This window comes from Canis lupus, chromosome 3 (assembly GCF_048164855.1).
Source record: "Canis lupus baileyi chromosome 3, mCanLup2.hap1, whole genome shotgun sequence".
In the NCBI taxonomy this organism is placed as follows: domain Eukaryota; kingdom Metazoa; phylum Chordata; class Mammalia; order Carnivora; family Canidae; genus Canis; species Canis lupus.
Window position 1 is genome coordinate 70,764,044 of NC_132840.1, and position 21,819 is coordinate 70,785,862.

The 21,819-nt window shown below is 47.2% G+C and overlaps 2 long non-coding RNA genes across 3 annotated transcripts in view; one reads left to right on the forward strand and one right to left on the reverse strand.

Annotated features, from left to right (window-relative positions):
* The window catches only part of LOC140631004 (uncharacterized), a 43,348-nt gene extending 40,234 nt beyond the window's left edge, over positions 1 to 3,114 (forward strand). Inside the window, exon 5 of the long non-coding RNA XR_012028657.1 lies at positions 2,550 to 3,114. This is a non-coding gene — a long non-coding RNA (uncharacterized lncRNA). The remainder of the gene's footprint in view (positions 1 to 2,549) is intronic.
* Positions 1 to 21,819, reverse strand: part of LOC140631005 (uncharacterized) — a 140,677-nt gene that overhangs the window by 35,838 nt on the left and 83,020 nt on the right. The window lies entirely within an intron of this gene.

A 21,819-nucleotide genomic window follows, 5' to 3' on the forward strand; every position in this document is an offset into this window, starting at 1 on the left:
CTGGAAATTTTGAGTATCAGTGCAAAATATAGTTTTGGTCCTTGTAAGAAAATAGGTAATCTGTTGGTATGAAAAATAGATTTCCCTCTCTCACCCTTCAAAAAGATAGCCCCAAAATTCTATTGAGTCCAATGTGTCAATATTATGAATGTAAAGCCACAGGCTACAGGTGTGAATTAATGAATCGAATTAAGGACAGAATAAGGATCATGTCCTCTGAATGACATTTTCTCCTTAGCATATATGGTATTCATCTTAGCTTCATTATGCTGTGGAACAAATAATTCCAAAATCTTAGTGACTTCCACACCAAAAGTTAATTTCTCACTTATATTATGTGAGTGTTGGGCTCATTTTTATTCCTGACCCAGGCTGAAGCAGCAGCTTCTATCAGGGACATGTCGGTCTGGAGACAGAGGAGAGAAAGTTATGGCAGAACCAAGTTACGGCTCTTAAAGCTTATGTTTGAAAGTAGCTAACATCACTAACACATTTTATTGGCCAAAGTCCATCATATAGTGAGGACTGCTGTCACTGAGTCAGGGATGCATAATCCTTGCAAATATTTGGTGATAAAAATACAACCTACTATGACATATATAATCCAAGTTCATTGCTTACATTATTTCCCTTAACTGTAAGAATGCTGAGAAATACTTACATAAGCTCTAGATAGGAAATACAGACAAGACAATAGTTGACACCAGTGATGGAATGAGACAGCAGGAAAAATCCCAGCAAAGACAAAAATTCCATTCCCTATTGGCAGACTAACCCTGCAGAGCTAGAGTTTAGGATTTCCTACAAGATTTCCACCTAGAACATCTCTATGAACAAAATAGTAGTCTCCTCTTCTTCAACAGTCATAATATTGGGTAAAATTGGAAGCATTTAATTAAAGCCTCTGTTTTATGGAAACATACTGGAAAATACTGTATACAGAAGTTTTTGGTTGGCCTCAAGAGCTACCTGGTCTTCTTTGCATGTGATGAGCATATTCAAAAAAATAAATCCAGGGTCAGATTCAGCAGCTTCTCAATCATATCATTAAGTGCCAATCAAATAAACATTTTAGAGGGGGAGCAGGAGCCCCCTATTTAATTACAGCAAATATTCAACCATAAGTTCCTCAATAACAGAGAACACATCTTACACATTTTTTTAATCTTTGGAAGCTAGCATAGTGCCTGGTACCCAACAGGTGCTCCATAAATGCTTCACGCTAACACATTTCTGGAGGGGAGGTTATATCCAATTTCAAAATGCTCAGTCAACTTGACCCCAAAATTCCAAGCTTAGATACATATCCTAAGAAAATAATCAGAGATGTTCACAAAGAAAACAACTGGAGATATATAGGATGCTTATTGCAGTCCCATATATAATAGCAAAATTGATTAACAACCAAAATACCCAACAAAAGAGTACCAGTTAAATACATTAGTGTATATCACATAATGGAATGCTATACAACAATGAAAAATCATGTTTTCAAAGAACACGTAATTGTAAGGGAAAATAAAATATATTACGGGGAGAAAAAGTTCAAAAGCTTGTAGATATGCCAAAACGTCATTTTAACAAAATGCATATAGAAAATATGTGCACATATATGCACACACATACATGCATACACACACATGTCTGAATGGGACAGAAAAAAATGATCTGCTACAAGGAAAGAACATGCATTTCTTGCAAGTCCCTTTTGGCCGGTAAAGATGGGGCATCTTTCACGTACAGAGGAGTGGGACGTGTAAGGATGAGGAGACAGGCTAGGCTGGGGCTGGAGACAAGGCAGGCTAGGAGTTGAGGCAGCTGACAGTTGGTGGGAATTGGGGGCATGGCAAAGAACTCACATGTCTAACGGAGATTTTTATTAAATTTTGCGGTGCAATATATATTGTATCCTTCTCCTTTGCCTCTGCCTGAAAACTCTGGCAAAATCTTCATTTTCCTTTTCTACTTTGTGGAGACAGATTCACTCTGGGGAGGGAGGGTGTCCAAGTGCCGACTCTTGCTCAGGGACGAGAAGCAAGGGTGTCTGAGGGACCCAGCCCCATCTGGGATATCTTTCAGGAAGAAAATGCACCAAAATATTAAACAGTCATTAGCTTGGGGTTGAGAGGAAAAGGTGATTTTCATTTCCTCTTTGTACTTTAATGGATTTTCCAAATTTCTGCAATGAATATGCATTACTATTATAATCAGAAAAAAATGTTAGTTTTAAAAAATAAATTGATGTCAAATGAATGAATAAGTGAATAAATCAATGAAGGAATGAATTAACTAATTAGCGAAATGATTGACCTGGGCAATAGAAGCACAAACAGGATTCTAGTTGACAAATTTGCTTGTTCTTATTTTCTGCTGTGGACATTAGTCAGCCTCTATCTTTAGATGAGACATATTTAAAAAAAAAACAAGAAAAGAAAAAATCTTCAGATGGAAGCAATATTTTCATGCCCTCTACTCTGCGACATTTGCAAAATGCCTCCATCTCCCCCAGCCTGGCTCATTCCTGACATGCCCCTTATCTTTTCCCGCAGGGTCTGTGGCCAACACCCCCAGAATTCACCAGCACAGAATTCCATGAAAATCAGAGAAAGCAGGCAATAGATGAAGAAGGCAGCATCTACAAAGGAGACTGCTGCCTGCTGGCTTTGAAATTTTGTGGCTCTGTGTTTAGAGGGCCTATGTGTCCATGATGTGTACAGGCATGACATCGAGGTTGCAAATTGAAAACATACTTCACACACACCTGAACACATTCCGTCTGAACCAGTGCCAAGCCACATGTGTTGAACATGTCAACAAACTGTCTGATTTGTTCCTATATCTCTCCCACGCAAGCACTGTCAGGCAGGGCTGGAAAGCGGGTGCACCGAGCTGGACCAAACCTACAAGGGCTTCTATAGAAAGCATATTGTTTGCCCATATGGGCTGGGGGAGATGGCAGCTGGGTGAGGATCTTGCCTCCTGCCAGGCTGAGAGACAAGCAATGTGCTCCTGAGTCCTGAAATCCAGGCTGAGGACAGCCCAAGGGCATGGGGAGGTTTCTGGAATATTTGGGGGATGACAGCTCCTGAGTGGACCCTTGGAAAAGAGAGCAGAGGAGGGGAGAGGAGAGGAGGGGAGGGGGGTGAGGGAGGAAGAAGGAATGAGAAGCCTGCCTGACAAAGCTGATTTTTTTGTACAGATGCTGCTGGCAGGAGAACAGAGTGGGAGCGGTGTGTTCAGCTACATTAGTCAGAGGGATAGAGTTTTAATAGGCTGCAGAAGGAAATGATGACAGCAAAGTTCGGAGCAGTGAGTAACTCAATTTAAGAGAGCCGAGCTCCCTGGGAGGTGACAGCCGAGGTGCCGTTTCCCTGTTTGGCCTTGTGGGGGCGGGGCTGGTGTTGGGGTCACCACAGCAGACACTGGCATCTGACCTTCTACCTGAAGGAGCCTGGGGCTCTGGGAAGTGACCCAGCAGCTCCTCCTGCCGTGGTCCCGGGACATCTGAGATCATCAGCAATGATGACCAGTATAGAAACCCGAGCATCTGGGGACAGCGTTGTCATTTATGGTCACAGGACAGAGGGAGAGCCCTATTTCTGGGAGGCTCTCTGCATGGATGGGGCAGGAGAGGAGACTTTCGATGGCTGCAGGGGCTAAGGATGGACAAGGTGACACCTGGGCTGCCAGTGGTCAGCAAGTCTGGTGGAGGAGTAAACTGGCGACAATGCTCACGGGGCTCAGGCACCTTTGGATAAACGGGAGAAGGCATGTCCCCACCGCTGAAGGACATGTCTCGCTGGAGGGGAGGGAGGCATGGGTTCCACCTCCACTCGTCCCCCTGGCTGGGCACCCTTGTTCAGAGAACCATCTGCCGTGTGTAGCGTGAAAACTAGCCTTTGACAGACAAACTCCTTAGGCTGGCATTGCTGGCCCTCCGGGAGCCATCGCCACTCTGACTGTCTCACGTATCACTCGCCACAAATCCACACTCCAGCACGAGGCAATTCCTACCCATCCTCCAAGCCACTTTTGCTTCTACTGTTTCCTTTAACAGTAATGCTTTCACCCACCTTTTTGCCTAACACTATCCCATGCATTTTTAAGGTCCTGCTCAAATACCACCTTCTCCAGGAAGTCCCCTCTGGTTGCCTCCAAGTCAAGGGGATCTTGTCCTCATTTGAGCTCTCACTTCACTTTATGTCCTTGCAGCATCATTGTTTTTGTTGTTACCATTTACCTCTTTCTACCCATTTTTTGTATTTGTTTCTAATCTTCTCTACTAGACTGTGAGTCCCCTGAGGGCACGCCCTGCTCCTCATTTTTGTTACAAACCCCACAGCATCCAAGGGGTATGCCTAGCAAGTGAAAGATGACCCATAGTCCGTCTCATGGAAAGAGTATTGAACAAAGTGGATTTAGATCCCAGTTCTGGTCACTTGAAGATAATAATAGCTAATCACCATTTGTTTTTATATGTGTCAGGTATTGGAAAGTGCTTAACATGTAAGAAGTTACTGAATTCTGCTAACTTATCTAGTTAAGCTTACTTGGCTTTTATCTCCAAGTACAGAACAGGAAACTGAGACACAGAGAGAAGTCAAGTGCTGTGCACAAAGGCATCAACTAATAAGTGACAGAAATTAGATTTGCACCCACCTGTGACCATGTGACTGTGTGCTGGGCTATTACTCACTGAGCGACCTGGGTTTAACTAATCTGATTCTTCCCCCTTCATCTTTAAAATGGGGATGATAATATTTATACATTATATGTGTCAATTATATGTTAACTATGTAGACTCCTGGAACACAATAAATCTCCAATAAAGAGTAGTCACCATTAATATGTTTTGATGGATGGAAATAAAGAATATAGGAATATAGGATAGTAAGATGTCCAATGGAAGCATGATGCGAACCACCATGTGATTTAAATTGTTCTGGTAGTCACAGAAATAAAGATGAAACCAAGTGGATAAAATTAATTCTAATAAGCTATGTTATTCAACCCAACATATCCAAGATTTTTATCATTTCAACATGTAGTCAATATTAAAAAATATGAATGAGATATTTTTACATGATTTCTTTACAGTAACTCTTCCGACTCTGGTTTGTATTTTACACTTAGAACTCACATCAATCCAGACTGACCACATTTCAATTCTTCAAGAGCCACACGTGCCTAGTAGGTACTGTATCGGACAGCACAGATTTAACACAACTGAGAGGAAAAAAAAAAAAACCCTCTCCAAAAATCCTATTAGGAAGTCAAACTTCTGCTATTTGAGTTATGATGGATTTTCTCTTTTCAAGAGCTCATCATTAAAATGTAAATACCCCTGAGAAATATCAAGCAATGCTGAAGCTAGAGCCAGTGTTACAACTCAGACCTGCTGAGACACTCAGAAGCCACATCCAGGGGTTTAAAGTGTGAATCTCAGAGTCAGACCCGAGTTCAATCGCGAGACTGCCTCTGACAACTGTCATGACAGTGGCTGAGGCCATTAACGCTGCAGAGCCCCGTTTGCTCACCGATGAGAGAGGGGCTAACCCCCACCACTGCATGTGGGGCTGACTTCAGGCTGAGCAGGGGCCAGCACAGATGCTCCAGAAGCCTCAGCTCACTCCCTTTCCCCCCAGACCTCTGTGTCACCCTAGCTGTCCTTCTCTGTGCCCCTTTCCTATCACAAAGACATCACTAGGGATTTTTACCCACATTATGGGGCCCTGCTTGCTTATCTCCCACAAGAATTTGCTGGGGGTCTATATTCCTAGAAGATAGAGGCACCAGGGGTCCCAGAAATGTGCATTATGCTGACAATGGTTGTTTCAGCACCAGGACCGATCCAAGGATTTTCAGGTCCACTCTGACTCAGACTTTCCCCTGGGCTCAGCTCTGCCTCTGGCCCCTGCTCCTGAGCAGTAGAGCATGCTGGCCCCTCAGTGCGCTACTCCCACCACACTCAGATGTGGGGTTGTGGTTTGAGAAGGAGGCTCCACCTCTGACCCACAAATACCTCTTCTGATCATATGTCTCTGACCACCTTCCTCTCCAGGGTCCAGGACTTTTTTGTTCCAACTCTTCTGTCACAGCCTGTCCTTTGACTTTGTCTTGGTCATCTATAAGGCAAAGGCAACTGTGTGAGAGGTGGCCCATGGAGATGCACACAGGTGGAAGAGCCCTGGGGTCCAAGGTGTCAGGGTGCCATCCAAGGGCCACGGGTGGATTTCTGGGATAGAGGGGGAAAGTCATAGTCAAAGCCCAGAAAATAGGGCAGACTGCTTTGAGCCAAGACCCCTTGAAGACCTAATGACACCAGAAACAGCATGAGAAGTCTGGGTTATCACAGGAAATAAGGGAACCGTGTGAACGGGTCAGCTGGTCCCAGACACAAAGTACACACATGAGATATGTCCTATATATATACTGAGCGTCTAGCTCCTAGAGCTCCACGGCTTGTCTACCAGGACTTTCACACACGTTGCAGACACCTTTGCCCCTGTGTTGAACACGTGTGCTGCTTTCACTTGAACTTGTCCTCACTGCTGCCAACTACTCACGGAGCTGTGGCCTGCCAAGTTAGCACACGCAGCATGCCATCCTAACTCAGAGCCTGTTCCATCCTGGTCCTCCCGCGGCATGACCTTGCTGTAACTTATAGGCCCTACCCCCAGGGTTCTGAGGTATGACATTAGGATGCTCACCATCTTAAAGGGATGGATGGATAGAGCTTGGAGGTGGAAGAGAACAACAAGACAGGGCTTGTGTCAGAAAGACCCAAATCCCAGCTCTGCCACTTGTTGTGCAACCTTAATCAAGTAGCTTATCTCAATCTTCTCCTCTGTAAAATGGGCATGATAAGACCTATCTTACAGAGTTGCTATGAGATACAAATGAGAAATAATATCTATAAAGAACATTTTAATACCTGGCACAGAGGAAGCACTCAGTCAATGGTAGCTTGATTCACATCCATACCTGCACACCTCTAGTGGCTCACCGTGGATGGAGTGCAACATCCTTAGCATGGCACCAAGGCACCATACAAGCTGACTTTTCCATCTCTTTCTGCACATTTGCCATAGGTTCACTTCACTCAGGCCATGATCAACCACACGTAGTTCCGGAACGAGCCACGTCCTCTGCTGCCTCTGTATCTTTGCATGAGATGCTCAGGATGCTCTCTCTCACCCTTCTTACCCGACTGGCTCCTACTCCCACCAATCAGACCAAGGAATGTCCTCCAAAGCCTTCCTCTACCTGAAATACAGGGATCCCCTTCTGCAGAGCATAAGGCACCTCACAGACTCCTCGGCCGTATCTCTATTCTCTGCGCTCTAACACAATAATGAATGATATAATGAAGCTCCGAAAGGCAGTGACTGCAAGTGGAGTAGAGAAATATCCTCTTGAAACAATCATCTGTGGTCTTTTGAAGGCACATTTATAATTGATGATACATATCCACTCTAGGTGGTGAAATATATTCCCAAACAAAAATTCAAACGGAAATAGAACCATGGACAATGCTTTTCACAGGTGCCCAACACCTGTTTTCAACCAACGACCCTTGGAGGACACAGTATGGTGATTGGTCACCTCCTGCCTTTTTTTCCTTCCCCTCCTTCTCTTCCTCCTCCTCCTCCTCCCTGCAGAGAGATGCTCTCTACTGCCTTCCTGCAGAAGCCAGTAAGGAAGTGAGCGCTCCTGAGGTCCAGGCGCGAGTGCCCGGGCTGCTGGCGGGCCATCCCGCCTCCTGAGGAAGGGACGGGAGGAAAGAAGGAAACATCTGGAAGGAGCAGCATTTCGTTCTGGACCTTGCGCACATGAATGATGCACTAAGACAATTCTCTGCCTTATCATAAATTCTGCAAACTCATGAACTTTGCAATCTCTGAAGCTCAGCGCTGTATGGGAGCCACTTATCTTGTGCTGAAAGCAATATAAAAACAGATGGCAAAGAGAGCATCGGGAGATAAATCAGCGGCCTGGCTGCCAGGAGTATGTGGACAAACCCAACATGGCCAGACCCTTGACTCTCAGACACGGATGGGACCTGCTCCACGGGGACACCCCTGGGGTGAGGTGGGCAGAGCCTGGCAGGGAAGGTGACTGGGAGGAGGAGACGGCACGGAGTCCCAAGGGGAAGGCAAGGGAGGAAGGGCACCTTTATAGGCGACTTTGGGAAAGTGGCCAGCCCTTTCCCGGGGAGGAAGCTGTGACAGAGGATAGCTTGGGGCACCGTCCACAAAGCTGCCACCAAGACCAGAGCTTCAGCATTTATGAGCACTTTTCTGTAGCTGCCGCACTAAATCCTCACTGCGAGCCTGTACGAGAGTTACTTTTGCAGATACAGAAACAGAGACTCAGGCTTTGCGTGTTGGCCAAAGTCACACAGCAGAGCCAGAGTGTGAATCGAGGTGTGATGACGACTCCGGTGCTCTGTCCCCTACGTGGCAGGGTCTGGCGTGGCCTTATCGGACTCTCACTGTAGTTCAATGCGAAGGCGGAATGAGGATAAAAGTAAGGCTCCGAGTCTACATGCCCCTCCCGAGGTCACACGGCTAGTGTGCAGCTGGGCTGAGGGACACCCCACCTGGTACTTGTTCTAGCTCCCTGGGCTCTGGGCCAGCCTGACTTGCCACCCACACACAGCCCAGCTCACAGTCGGCTTCTGCCCTGAGGCTCTGGGCCATGCTCATGGCCCCTAGGGACAGGCCCAAAGCAGAGAGGGAGTCAGGGAAAGGGAATGAGAGTCAACAAATGCTAAGAGTTGCCTGAAGAGAAAAAGGACATCCAGGGCCAAGAGGCAGGGCACAAGAGAATGAGGAGATGAGGTGATGCGACAGACAAGAGTGTGCAGGAGACCAGTGGCTGCGAGCCTGAGCAACGACTCTGGTCCTGGGTCAGTGTCGGACCCCCCTTGGGACATGAGTCATGGATTTAGAGCTCAGGGACCCCACCTCTCTATGCTCTAAAAAAATGCCGCAAATGCCTCTTTCTGGAGGGACAACAGCCAGCCAGTGATGTCTGTTTGGGTTATTACAGTCCGTGTGCAGCAAATAGGTAGTTAGTGAGCACCTGCTCAGTGCCCGGCGCTGCAGTGCGGGAAGAAGGGAGTGAGGATACAAGCGAGGTGGCTGAGTCTCATTCGGAGACCCGATGCTTCAGGTTGGCGCAGGCCCACGGCCCCAAAGCCTGGTAGAAAGGAGGTCACTTAGAACTGTACTGTAAGCAGGAAAATACACCCCTTTACAGTGGCCAGAACACAGGTTTGGGAGCAGAGCAGATCCCAGCTCCGTGCCCACTGACTGAACTCAAGCCATTCTGGAAATCTCTGGGTCCTTTAGCCACCATGCTGGGCTAGCGCTGCCCCTTGGGAGGCTGAAGGGAGGGATGAGTCAGGCACACACCCGACTCCAGGCACTCAGTAAAATGTTCCCTCTTGCCTCCCACTCTCCTTGAGGCTTGCCCTGTTGCAGCATGTTCTGATCCTGCCCAGAAGCCCCTCATCAGCCTGTGCACACTGTTCACACCTTCCCCCACTCCCTTCAGAGCGTAAGCAGCAGGTGTGGCCTTGCTCGTTGGCCGGAGTTTGGAAACCCTCAAGTCTTGAGGCCGTCTATCTCTGTCCTTTTGGTTGAACTTCTCCAGGATGGAGACCACACCTCCCAATACCCTACAACCCCCACAGTGACTAGCACACCAGGACCCTGGTCCCAGGGACCTCTGGCCTGAGTTTTGGCTGGGTGACTGTGTTCAGTACGACTCAACACCCATCCACCTACAGTGTCTTGTGCATCCTGCCTGCAGAGGGCATATCACATTCCCTGCCTTGTTTAATCTGAATAAACCCCATGAGCTCCATGTAGTATCTCTCTTACCAAACAAGTGCAATATCTCTCTGAAGCCCAGAGATGTGGAGAGGGTGCCCTAGGCCACACAGATCCTCAGAAGCCAAGCTGGGATCTCTGTATTGAATGTCACAACAATGATGAACCTACTGCATTATTGACTTGATCTCCAGTGGGTCTCTCCATAGCCTTAAAATAATAAGGAAGTCGAGGCACAGAGGTCAGGCAACTTTCCCAAGGAGCCATGGGCTGTCAGTGGTAGGACCCAAGCTGGTCTTCAACTACAGCCTGAGCAGATGTTCTATGCCCAAAGGCTTGGTGCAGGGTACGTTCCGGCTTCTGCGACTAGACTCAGTGGGTGGTTGGCCTGCGCTCCAGATGCTGCTGCTTGCAGGGCCTCTCGGCATGGGTGGGGGTGGGGGGTGGCTCAGGGAAGGACTCAGCTCAGCCCTGCCCACCCAGCCCTCACCCAGGAAAAGACACTAGTTTAGAAGCAAAGCGGAGAAGGGCCAGATGTGGGGAGGGGCTGAGATGAGCCTGCATTTCACTCAGGCAATGAGATGCCTGCTTGCAGTTGTTTCTTTTTTTTTTTTTCCCCCCAAAACATCCCTCCCCTCTCCAAAATGAGCAGGCTTCGAGCCACGGCTGCACTGAGACAATAATCACTAATCAAGTCGAAGTTTGCTTCTAATCAGTTCAGTTGTTAGAGGAAGAAATGCAGCCGGGAGGATGACTGCTCATCACCACCACATGCCAGAGGGGCTGCCGGGGTGGCGCCCGCGGCCTGCCGAGCACCCTGAGCCCGCAGCCTCTCCCAGCTCCCCTGGGCATTCGGCATCACAGCTGCTCTGGAGGGATCTTCTCTGGGTGCCTCTGGCCCCAGCTTCCCCACACCGCCGCTTCAGGGCGCTGGAAAACATGGAAATCACAGAGCGAGTGTCACCTCTGGAATGGAACAGGTGGGCTTGGATCGTGGTTCTGCCGGTGACAACCTGGATCCTTGGAAATGTTACTCCTTACACGACACTGCTGGCCCTCCACTGTCAAAGGGAAAATAAAAACAGGTTGTGTCTCCCTGGAAAACTCTACTCGTCCTTCAAAGCACAGCTCCCATATCACTTCTTCTGTGACTCCTTTTCCCACCAGCATTGTGTCCCCCTGCCCGAATTAACGGTCTCTCTCCCATGTTTGCCAAAGCACATGACTCAAACACCTGCTGGAGGACTCATGAGTCTGAGTGCTGGTTTTATCATTTACAATTCTGTCCTCTTGACCAACAGCACTTGAGGGGAAGAAATTCTAATGCATTCAAACTGTGACGCCCCACACGGCCGCAGCGCCCAGCACATAGCAGTCGCTTATTAAATGTTTGTTGAATGAATAGTGCGTGAAGAGTGAATCGGTGGCATGGACACTTGAATCCGTCATTGGTATGCAAATACGCTGCTTCCTTGTTTATCCAATATTGTCATCACATGCAAAACCTCTCACAGCCACGGGCACTCCAGCCATAATCAGCAGGGCGAGAGGTATGCAGAAAATAAGGAAACGGGACCGTCCCCAACTCCCACACGATTTCGAGACTTTTCCAGTTACTGACAAATGCACAGATCCTGCTTTATTCAATCTAGATTAAACCTCTTAGCGAGAAGATTTTAAATTAAGTGTGACTGAATTAGCCGCTGTTAATTTTTTTCTCCCCTAGATCTGCTAATCTCCAAGCAGGCCCCTCTCTTCCTCGACTGATCGGTTTCCTCTCTGCTGCCCCAGAATTGATCTGTATCTGCCGGGATTTTGAGTGGCCTGGGCTCTCGGGCAGGGAGAGATACCGAGCCTGCTGGTGGAGCCGGGCCCTCTTTGCTGGGAGACCCCCCCCATCCCCCCAAGAGGGCTGTCTGGCACTCGCTGAGCCGGGGCTCAGGTACAGTGCTTGTGAGCTGCTATCGCTAATAGTCATCTGTGTGCTTCCACGGGGCCTCCGCTGCAAACCCTCATTTCGGAAAACAGAGATGCGCAGGAGTTCGTGAGGCCCCAGAGCCTCTCAGGGAACTAGCTCTCCTCAAGGACAGCAAAGGGCACACGGATGTGCTGCTTTTCTTCACTTCTCATTCCCTGCTCCCCGCCCCTCAAAGGAGGCCCTGCTCCCCCTCCGCCTGCATGCCCATGTTCTTACCATCCTCTTGACGATCTTCTCGTGGCTGGAGACCTAAGCCCATGCTTGAGAGGCCTGTGGCTTGGCAGGGCAGCCTGGGCATATGTGAGAGGACCTGTTACAAGTTGAATTGTGTCCCCCGAAAGGATGTTGAGGTCCTAACCACTGGTACCTGTCAATATGACCTTATTTGGAAATAGGGTCTTTGTAGATCATCAAGTTACCATGAGGTCCTCAGGGCAGGCCTTAATTCATTAAGACTGAGATCCTTAAAAAAAAAAAAAAAAAAAAAAAAAAAGACTGAGATCCTTATTTTGAAAACAAAAACAGAAATATCAGAAAGGGAGACAGAACATGAGAGACTCCTAACTCTGGGAAACGAACAAGGGGTGGTAGAAAGGGAAGTGGGCAGGGGGGTGGGGGTGACTGGGTGGGCAAGGGGCACTTGATGGGATGAGCACTGGGTGTTATGCTATATGTTGGCAAATTGAACACCAATAAAAAATATAAATAAAAATAAATAAAAAATAAAAACAAAAACAGGGAAGCCCGGGTGGCTCAGCGGTTTAGCGCCGCCTTCAGCCCAGGGCCTGATCCTGGAGACCAGGGATCGAGTCCCACATCAGGCTCCCTGCGTGGAGCCTACTTCTCTCTCTGCCTGTCTCTGCCTCTCTCTCAGTCTGTTTCTCTCATGAATAAATAAATAAGATCTTTTTAAAAAAATGTCCTTATAAGGAACTTGGACACAAGATGCAAACACAGGGACGGAGAGCGCCATATGAGGACTGGAGTTGTGTGGCCACGAGCCAACGATCTCCCCAAGCGAGAGCAAGGCATGGAGCAGAGGCTTCCCCCAGGCCTTCGGAGGGATCGGGCCCGTGACACCTCGCTCTCCATCGGCCAGCCTCTGGACCTGAGAGTCCACAAACTTAGCTGTTGGTAAGTCGTCCAATTCATGGCACTTGGTTACAGTAGCCCTGGGACATGAACTCAAACTCAAGTCTTTCCTCGGGCTGGGGAGCCCCCTTCTCCAGTGGAAGCTCCTGCAGAAACGGGGTGGGAGAGAGCCCTCTGCCATGTGGTACTCCAGGTGGCACTCCAGGTGGCACTCCCTTTGGTGGCCATGAGGCCTACTAGAAAGAGCCCGGGCTTTGGAATCACAGCCACGCTCGCAGCTCTGCTTTCCTGCTCGGAGCCACTGGCTCCCTCGGACCTACCATGGGGAGACAGGGCTGATTCGCATTTCTGCCCAGAAGATGAAAGGAGCAAATGTACATCGAGCCTGGTTTCACACAAGCACCTGATTCAGTGAGTTGAAATGGCCACTAATTACGCTCGTGGTGATCATAATGACTCTTACACAAACACCGGGGAGACGTGGAGATGGGCAGATCTGACCACTTCGACGAGACCTTCCCCAAACTGCCTGATTCACAGCTGCTGGGTCCTGTCACCCCGAAAGCCACGTGTCCCCTGCCTGCGGCGCGTCCTCCCCCGTCCTCACGGCCACGGCCCCCGCGTCCGGCAAGCAGAGCAGTGCCAGTGCCCGTGCAGCCCGGGAGTGTCCTTCGGGTCCTCTGTGGCAGGAGTGGGGTGATGTGGCATCGGTGATTCATGACGCGGCTGCGGTAGCACAAGGACTCCGGGCAGGTTATGAAGCCATCAATCTTGGGCTGAGATTTTTCTGGAATGCTACAGCCAGTGAGAAAAGGTTGCAGGGGCCTGGGGGGCAGGGGGGAGGTGTGGAAGATCTTTCTGAGGCACACAGGAAATGCCCCAGAAGAAAAAGGGTGCACTTCAAACTAGAGTTGTTAGAAGCATTTCCCAGTCCGACCCACCAATCCCAGCTGTGCCCTCTCTCCCACACCCAGCCCAAATGCCGCACACACTCAATCATCCCAGCCAGGCCAGGGCTGCCCTCGGGAATCTGCCACACTGGCTGACAACCAGGTGGTTCTGGTCATCTGAAAGCTGGGACACTCTGGAAATGTCTCAGCCCTATAATCGACACTCTCCACATCTGACCTCTTACGATTGGCCCGGCCAAGCCCCCTCCATCAGACCACTCACTGTCCCCTGACTCATTCCCACTCCCTCTATGCCAATGTGACCCCTGCTAAGAAAGAGTCTAGGCTTCAGAATGAGATCTGGATTGCTAGGGGTCCCAGCAGGGAACAGGGTGCACCAAAAGCAAGGTGGTGGGTGGAAGGTTCACCACTGGGACTGTTGACTAAAGTTGTGAGCAGCCTTGAGGAAACCAACAAGGACCCAGAGTGGCAGGGGGCCATTACCACTCATAGGCCAGAAGGGGCAAGAGAGGGAAGCCAGAGACAGAGGACAATGACAAGTCCTGTGGGGTGTGGCTGGCAGGAGAGGCACAGTCCACTGGGGGCAACCAGTGGGGGCGGGAGGAATAAGTATCCTGACTCGCTCTCTACCAGCCATCTTCCAGAGCCTTCCACTGCAAGACCCAACAAGAAGTCAAGGGAGCTCATTGGTCAAAGTCCTAAGTCCTGTTCTCCAGGGTTCAACGCTGGGGAAGAAGGATGAAGAGTGGATCTGGGTGAGCAAACCAGACACTGGGCTTATGTCCTGTGATCAAATTTCAGTTTTCCCTTTTATCAACTTCGTGACTTTGGATGAGGAACTTAACTACTCTGAGCTCCATTTTCTTTATTTTTTAATTTTTAAAATTTCTTTAAAGATTTTATCTATTTGAGAGAGAGAGAGAGAGAGAGAGAGTGTGTACACAAGCAGGGGGAGCAGCAGAGGGAGAAGCAGAGTCCCCACTAAACGGGGGGCCCAACACGGGGCTCAATCCCAGGACCCTGGGATCATGACCTAAGCCAAAGGCAGTTGCTTAATCAACTAAGCCACCCAGGCACCACTATTTTTTTATATATGGATTTTATTTATTTACTTATTTGAGAGAGAGAGAGAATGAGAGAGAGAGAGAGCATGAGTGGGAGGAGGAGCAGAGAGAGAGGGCCAAGCCGACTCTATCCTGAGCAGGGAGCCCGACACAGGCCTCAATCTCACAACCTGGAGATCACAACCCAAGCTGAAATCAAGAATCAGACGCTCAACCAACTGAGCCAACCCAGGTGCCTCCATTTTCCCTATTTAAAAAAAAGTGAAATAAGACTTTCTGTGAGTATATATACCATTGTGAGAATAAACAAGGCAATATAGAAAGTGCTTCTCACAGGGCCTGGCACATTGCACATGCTCAATAAACAACACCTATTGGGGATTTTTAGACTTGTTGAAACCGTAAGTGAGTTTCCATGACGTCCTACATGGGGCTTGAACTCATAACCCCGAGATCAAGAGTCACATGCTCCACCAACTGAGCCAATCAGGTGCCCCTTCTGTGTATAATTTTTAGGTTTGAATCTTTTATCCTTCTGGAATTGATTTTGTTGTAAGACAAGGGCTTCAATCACAAATGTATGTGCAGATTGCATATATGGGCCAAGAAGCTTGCATAGATGAATAAAACTGGCTGGGTGGTGCTAAGGTCGTGGTGGTGAACTGGACAATGAAAACCGGTCCCTCAAGGAGTAGTAACTATTCTACGCCAGAACACTGACCTTTTCTTACATTAGCATTTTTAAAAATCATAAAATACACATGACATAAAATTGACCATCTTAACCATTTTATAGTGATCTTTTCAAAAGTACAAATCGGATTATGTCATCCCCCACCAACAGCTTACAGCCTGCCAGGATCTTCTCGTGCACTTATGAATAAAATCCAAACTCTTTGCAGTAGCCTGCAGCCCTGGCGTGATCTGGCTGCCCTGCCCCTGAGATCTGGAAGCTCTCACATCCCTCTTCTGCTCCGCTCAGCTCACCGTGCTCCAGCCACATCCACCCCTTTGCTTCCTGGTATCACTCAGTCTCTGATGGTCTAAAGTTCTTCCTTCTTTTCCCCCACACGTCAGCTCAAAAATGACCTTTGGGGCAGCCCTGGTGGCTCAGCAGTTTAGCGCCGCCTGCAGCCCAGGGTGTGATCCTGGAGACCCTGGATCGAGTCCCACATCAGGCTCCCTGCATGAAGCCTGCTTCTCCCTCTGCCTGTCTCTGCCCCTCTCTCTCCTCCCTGTGCATTCTCATGAATAAATAAATAAAATCTTTAAAAAAAAATGACCTTTGTACAGAGGATTTCCCAAATATAGAACCTCCCAGTGAGGAGAGGTCAGAAACCAATCCAACTCTTCTACCATTAATGTTTCACGATCCACAATGCTGGCTCGGGCTGCCAGTCTGCAGCCACACAAGTAGACAGTAGGTAGAGCTCCGGGGTGTCCCCCCCAACCCCAATGACCAGCCAGGGGCCTCAGTCCTCCTTTTAAAATAATCCACCAGCATTCATTTAAAAATAATCCACCACTACTTCATTGAAATGCCACTTTCAGCATATTCTAAGTTCCCATAATGTATTGGGGTTTATCTCTGGACTCTGTATTTCCTTTTTTTAAACATTTTATTTATTTATTCATGAGAGACAGAGAAAGAGAAACAGAGACACAGGCAGAGGGAGAAGCAGGCTCCACGCAGGGAGCCCGATGAAGGACTCTGTCCCGGGACCCCAAGATCATGACCTGAACCAAAGGCAGATGCTCAACTACTGAGTCACCCAAGTGTCCCTGGACTCTGTATTTCTATTCCTACTCTAGATGCAAATACTTAGAGTATTTCAGCTTCATAACACATTTTAATTTCTGACACTATCTTAATATCTCACTATTTAAAACCTTCTTTACACTTGTCTTAGCTATTTTGCATGGCTTCTTTTCTAGAGAAACTTCAGCACTATTGTCAAACCCCTCCAAAAAATCCCATTTGTGTTTTGATAGGGATCATGATGAATATACACTTTAAATTTGGGAGGATTGATGCAATTAACAAAGTTGAATGGTTTTATGAAAGATCAGTGTATCTTTCCACTTTTTCAACTTAAGAAATCTCATTAGAATTTCAGGTCTTTCTTCCTACAGGCCCTACCCCTCTCTTGTAATATTTATTCATGGATTTTTTATCTTCTTTGTCACTATGAATGGAAGTTTTTCTTCCATTACGCTTTCTACCCTGTATTGTTGGTATAAAAGAGAGCTATTGAATTTTATATTCTAAAATTTTTTTAGCCAACCACTTGGCTAAATTCTTTTCTAGTCATTAATAGTTTTCTAAGTGCTTCTCTTAGGTTTTCCAGATTTACGCTCATATCTAAAAATAGTTATTTTGCAACTTCCTGTTCAATATGTATATCTTTTTACTAGTATGTACATCATTGTCTCCAAAAAAACACTGAATAATTGTCATGATAGTGGTCCTCCTTTTCATATTTTTGACTTTAACAAAAATGCTTTCATAATTTTTAAGCATGATGTTGGCTTTAATTTCAATGTGAAGGAAGCGCCCCTCTATTCTGAATTTAAATCAGGAATAGGTATTGCCAGTTGCCAGATGTGTTTTCATTTGGCATCTATCGAGATAATCCCAAAAAGGATTATCCTGCTTTGACTGCCCAGCCCCTGCCCCTGCTGCAAGACCACCCCCTAAACTCTATGAGGGGTACCAGCTGCCAAAGCTAGGCCCAATCACTGTTGAACAGCCCTCCTGTGGCTGCAACATGACCCTCGGAAGATTTAAGGGAAGTTTCTAGAGCCCCATCTGTCCCTGGTAAGACACCCTACCCTGCTGGGATGGCACTGCTGGGAGGACAGATCCCTGAAGGAGGCTACATATAGCACTGATGATCTGTCTTCCCTAAATCCTTCCAGGGCTGATCTTATAAGACCCTATGACACTGTTCACCTCCCTTCCCATTCGGCTCACACCCCCATGTGAAAATGTTCCGGTACAAATGCTATCCAATCTCCCCCCTTCCCAGACCCCTGAGGCCCTCCACATGTCCTCCAGGATTCATGGAGGACACATGTCATCATTGGCAAAATCCCCTACAGAGGATGTTCAAGCTTTTCTCTGAAAGATCTCATCTCCAAATCCTGCCTCTGCCCCCCACCTGTGCTTTCCAGGAACCCCTCCGAGTAGTGACCAGTGGTATCCCACAGTGTGGAGCATGGCAAATATTCGTCTTTTCTTCATTCCTGCTTTCCAGCCTCCTCTCCTCCATCCTTCCTTTCTCTAAATCTCCTGCCCCTCTGAAGGCCCCTGGAGCAGTTACCTATCCACCTCCTGGTCATTTTGTGCCAGTCACCCCCTTTCCCATTCCTGGCATTGCTCTTGGCACTTAATTGTCACATGGATGGCACACACACACACAGCCTTTCCACATCCTTGAACTCTCCCCTTCCAATGAAGTGGGGACTTTCCCTCCAATTTCACTCATGCTCTAGACTTTGTCATTTCCTATAACTGTACCACCAGCCCACAATCAGGTCACCAGGCCTACTCTTCCCCTCACTACTCTAGTGTCTCTACCCTAAGATTATTCCAAACCCATCCAGGATTTCCATGCATCAACTTCTCATTTTTTTGGCTAAAACTTCTTCCCATTTTTCTTGTCTTTGCATTCCTTGTTACCCAGCTGTGATTCCAAACCACACCACTCTAATCTCTCCCTGGCACATACCCTTAGCTCCCTTGTTCTCCTCCTCTGCTAAATTCACCTGGCATAAACCCCAACTCTTGCTAGTTGCACTGAAACAGTAAGATCTAGATACTCAACAATTTTACTGCATTTCTTTATTCCTTATCCCATTCTCCAAGGAACTATGTCACATTGTGGCACAGACGGATAGTCATCCCACAATATTTGTAATATTCTTAGTAATGGAATCGTTAATTGGACATATGGTTGCTCAGAAGTATGACTACATTTCTCAGTTTTCCTCACAGCTAGGTGCGGGCTTGTGGCCAAATTTCTCCCAGTGCAACTTTCACGTGGCAACTTTGGGAAACTTTCTTTAAAAGACTGCAGAGCCCCAACTAGTACACCCCTTCTCCCATCTTCACTTTGTCACTTGGAAGGTGAATGTGACAGCTGGAGCTTCATTTCAGACTGGGAGATGAGAGTTATGTCTCAGGAATAGGACCCTCAGACCCTGAAAACTCCATGGAGTAGGGCACCCACACTGGTATTGGGGAGATTATTTCCAAATTTTAAACTTATTTAACCCACTGTTTTTTTGAGTGTCTGTTACTCACAGAAGAATAAAATATTAGCCTATCCACATTCTCCTCCTAAATCTGACACCCCCTTTTACTCTACACTACCAATTGATTGCTTCTTACAATGTAAAGACACGATCCGAACAGAATTTCCACGTCCACCTACCACCAAACCTATCAACCTACTTACATCTGTGCCTTCACCACCTGCCATCTATTTCTTGATGATGGGTGAACTGAACAGTCCTGTTCCCCCCACTCATATGCTGAGCCTGCCTCTCTCACCTACTCATGGATTTCATCCCTGCAGGTAACCTTTCCTGTCTGGCATCATCAATGCTTCCCTCGTTAAAGGATCAGTCCAAGGGATACAAACCATGTTTCCCTTTCTCTTGTACTCAAACACAGCATAATGCAAAATTCCCCTAACTTCACACCATTCTCCAGCCCCTTCTCTCCATTGCTTCATAATAAAAATCCCTTGCTTAATACCTGCCTGTTCTCAAAGTCTCCTCGGTTTCTTCTCTCTCTTGAGCATAATTCTAGAAAGCTTTTATCTTCATGATATCATGAAAATGCTCTTGGCAGGGGGGCCACAACCTCCTCCTTCCAAGATTCAAGATTCAACCTCCAGGCAAGTCACCTGGCATCTCAGCAGCATTTGGCACAGCTGATCATCACCCCCAACTTGGTTTGGAGGGCACCACTCTTCTTTAATTGCTCCCTGCTTCCCAGGATGCTCCTTCTTAGTTCCTTTCTGTTTCTTCCTCATTTCTTTGACCTCTAAATGACCATGTGCCCTTGAACTCAGGCCACAGAGTGGCATTGGTTACTATCTATATACTGATCATTTCATAACTGGAGTCTCATCTCTTTCCTGAACTCCAAATTTACATACCCAACTGCCTATTCCATATTTCTGATTGGACAATTAATAAGCATTTCAAATTAATTCAGCAAAAATCACATTCTGGAAAATGCTAGACTCATGTAAGGAGGAGAAGGAGAAATCAGGCAAGCCTCAAGAGGGACATGTCCACACTGACATTGAGCACTTTTCCCCAAGGCAGGATAATCCTAACAAATGGTTCCTCCACTCATCTAGCTGTCCAGATCAAAAGCAAGTTATTCTTAATTCCTCTCTCTCTCACTCTCTCTCTCATTCTTGACTCCTGTTGACTCCCAATCTACACTATCAGCAAATCCTGTCAACTATACCTTAAGAACAAGACCAGAAACTAGTTGCTTTCCAACCTCCATCGCTACCACCTTTGTCCAAGCCTGCTGTCCTTTGTTGAGACAACTGCAAGGACACCATAACTAATCTGCTCCCCTGGATACCTCTCTGACCTCCTGTGATCACTCTGCCCACTTCCCACTCTGTTCCAGCCATGTGGCCTCCTTGTTGGTCCTCCAACTTGCCATATATGCTCCTGCTTTAGAGCACTTCCATGTGCAGCTCCCGATGGCTAAAATGTTCTTCTCTCAGATGCTCACATTTCTCTCACTCACTCTACTTAGGTATTTGCTCCAGAGGCACCTTGTCAGAGAGGCTCTCCCTGACCATCCAATCCAAAATAGCATCCCACCTTTCTCCATCATTTCTCTATCCATTACATTGTTTTATTTTTCTTTGTCACTGCCTGATATTGTATTATTTATATACTCTTTTCTTTGTTTATTGTATATCTCTTCCACTGAAAATGGAAAGCAGAGACTTTGTCTGGCTCTCCTCCTGCTTGTCTCCAGCACCTAGAACAGTACCTGATAGTAGAGGCATTGAGAATATTCTGAATTCCTTTTATTCTTTAAACTAATAACCATGTGGACACAGGTTAGCCTGAACAGCAGGTAGCTGGGAGCAAGATGAAAAATGCAGAGATCCAGCCTCTCGCAAGAAGAGAACCCTCTGACTCGAAGTTGGGGTTTGGGATCCCAGTGTTCGTGACTGCACCAGCCCAAAGAGGACTTTCTGTCTCCCTGGGTGGGGAGGAGGAAGCAGGTCTTGGTTCAAATACTAAGATTCTTGCTTTCCTTTGAATGTTAGTATATTTTCCCGAACAAATGTTCCTTCATTTGCTATTATATCCTCAGGACCACTTCCAAAGATTTTAAACAGTTTTTTAACAGAAATATTTTTCAGCAGTTTCACAGGGGGCAGCTCCATGGATTCCCTCACACCATCATGCTAGAAGTGAAAGTTACATTCTACAGTGGTCATCTTGCTTTCACCCCAGGATCCTGCCAGGCTCCTGCCCTTGCTGGGTTTTTTTGGCTTTAATACTTCAGGTGTAGAGAGATGAGTTCATCGTAGTTCTCAGTGTAACAACATGCTGTCATTTGTGCAAGGACCCCTTATCGTGATACATTTTTAAAAATTTACCTTCTTTAATCTTAGCTCCTCACTCTCACTCCAGTTCCAATCTCGCAGGTAGCCAGGCTACCGTATTAAGTATTTTTTGTCCTCGGTGTCATGTAAAGTATACATTGCATTTTAGATCTTTTTTTTTTTTTTTCACTTAGCACTGATTTTAGGATCTAGCCATGAATATATCTAGTTTTCTATCTTTAAATGTTGCATCATACTCTCTGAGGTGTCCCCCATCATATCTGCCCACTCTCCCAGCACAGGCACGATGTTGCCTTCAAGTAGAATTGCAACAGA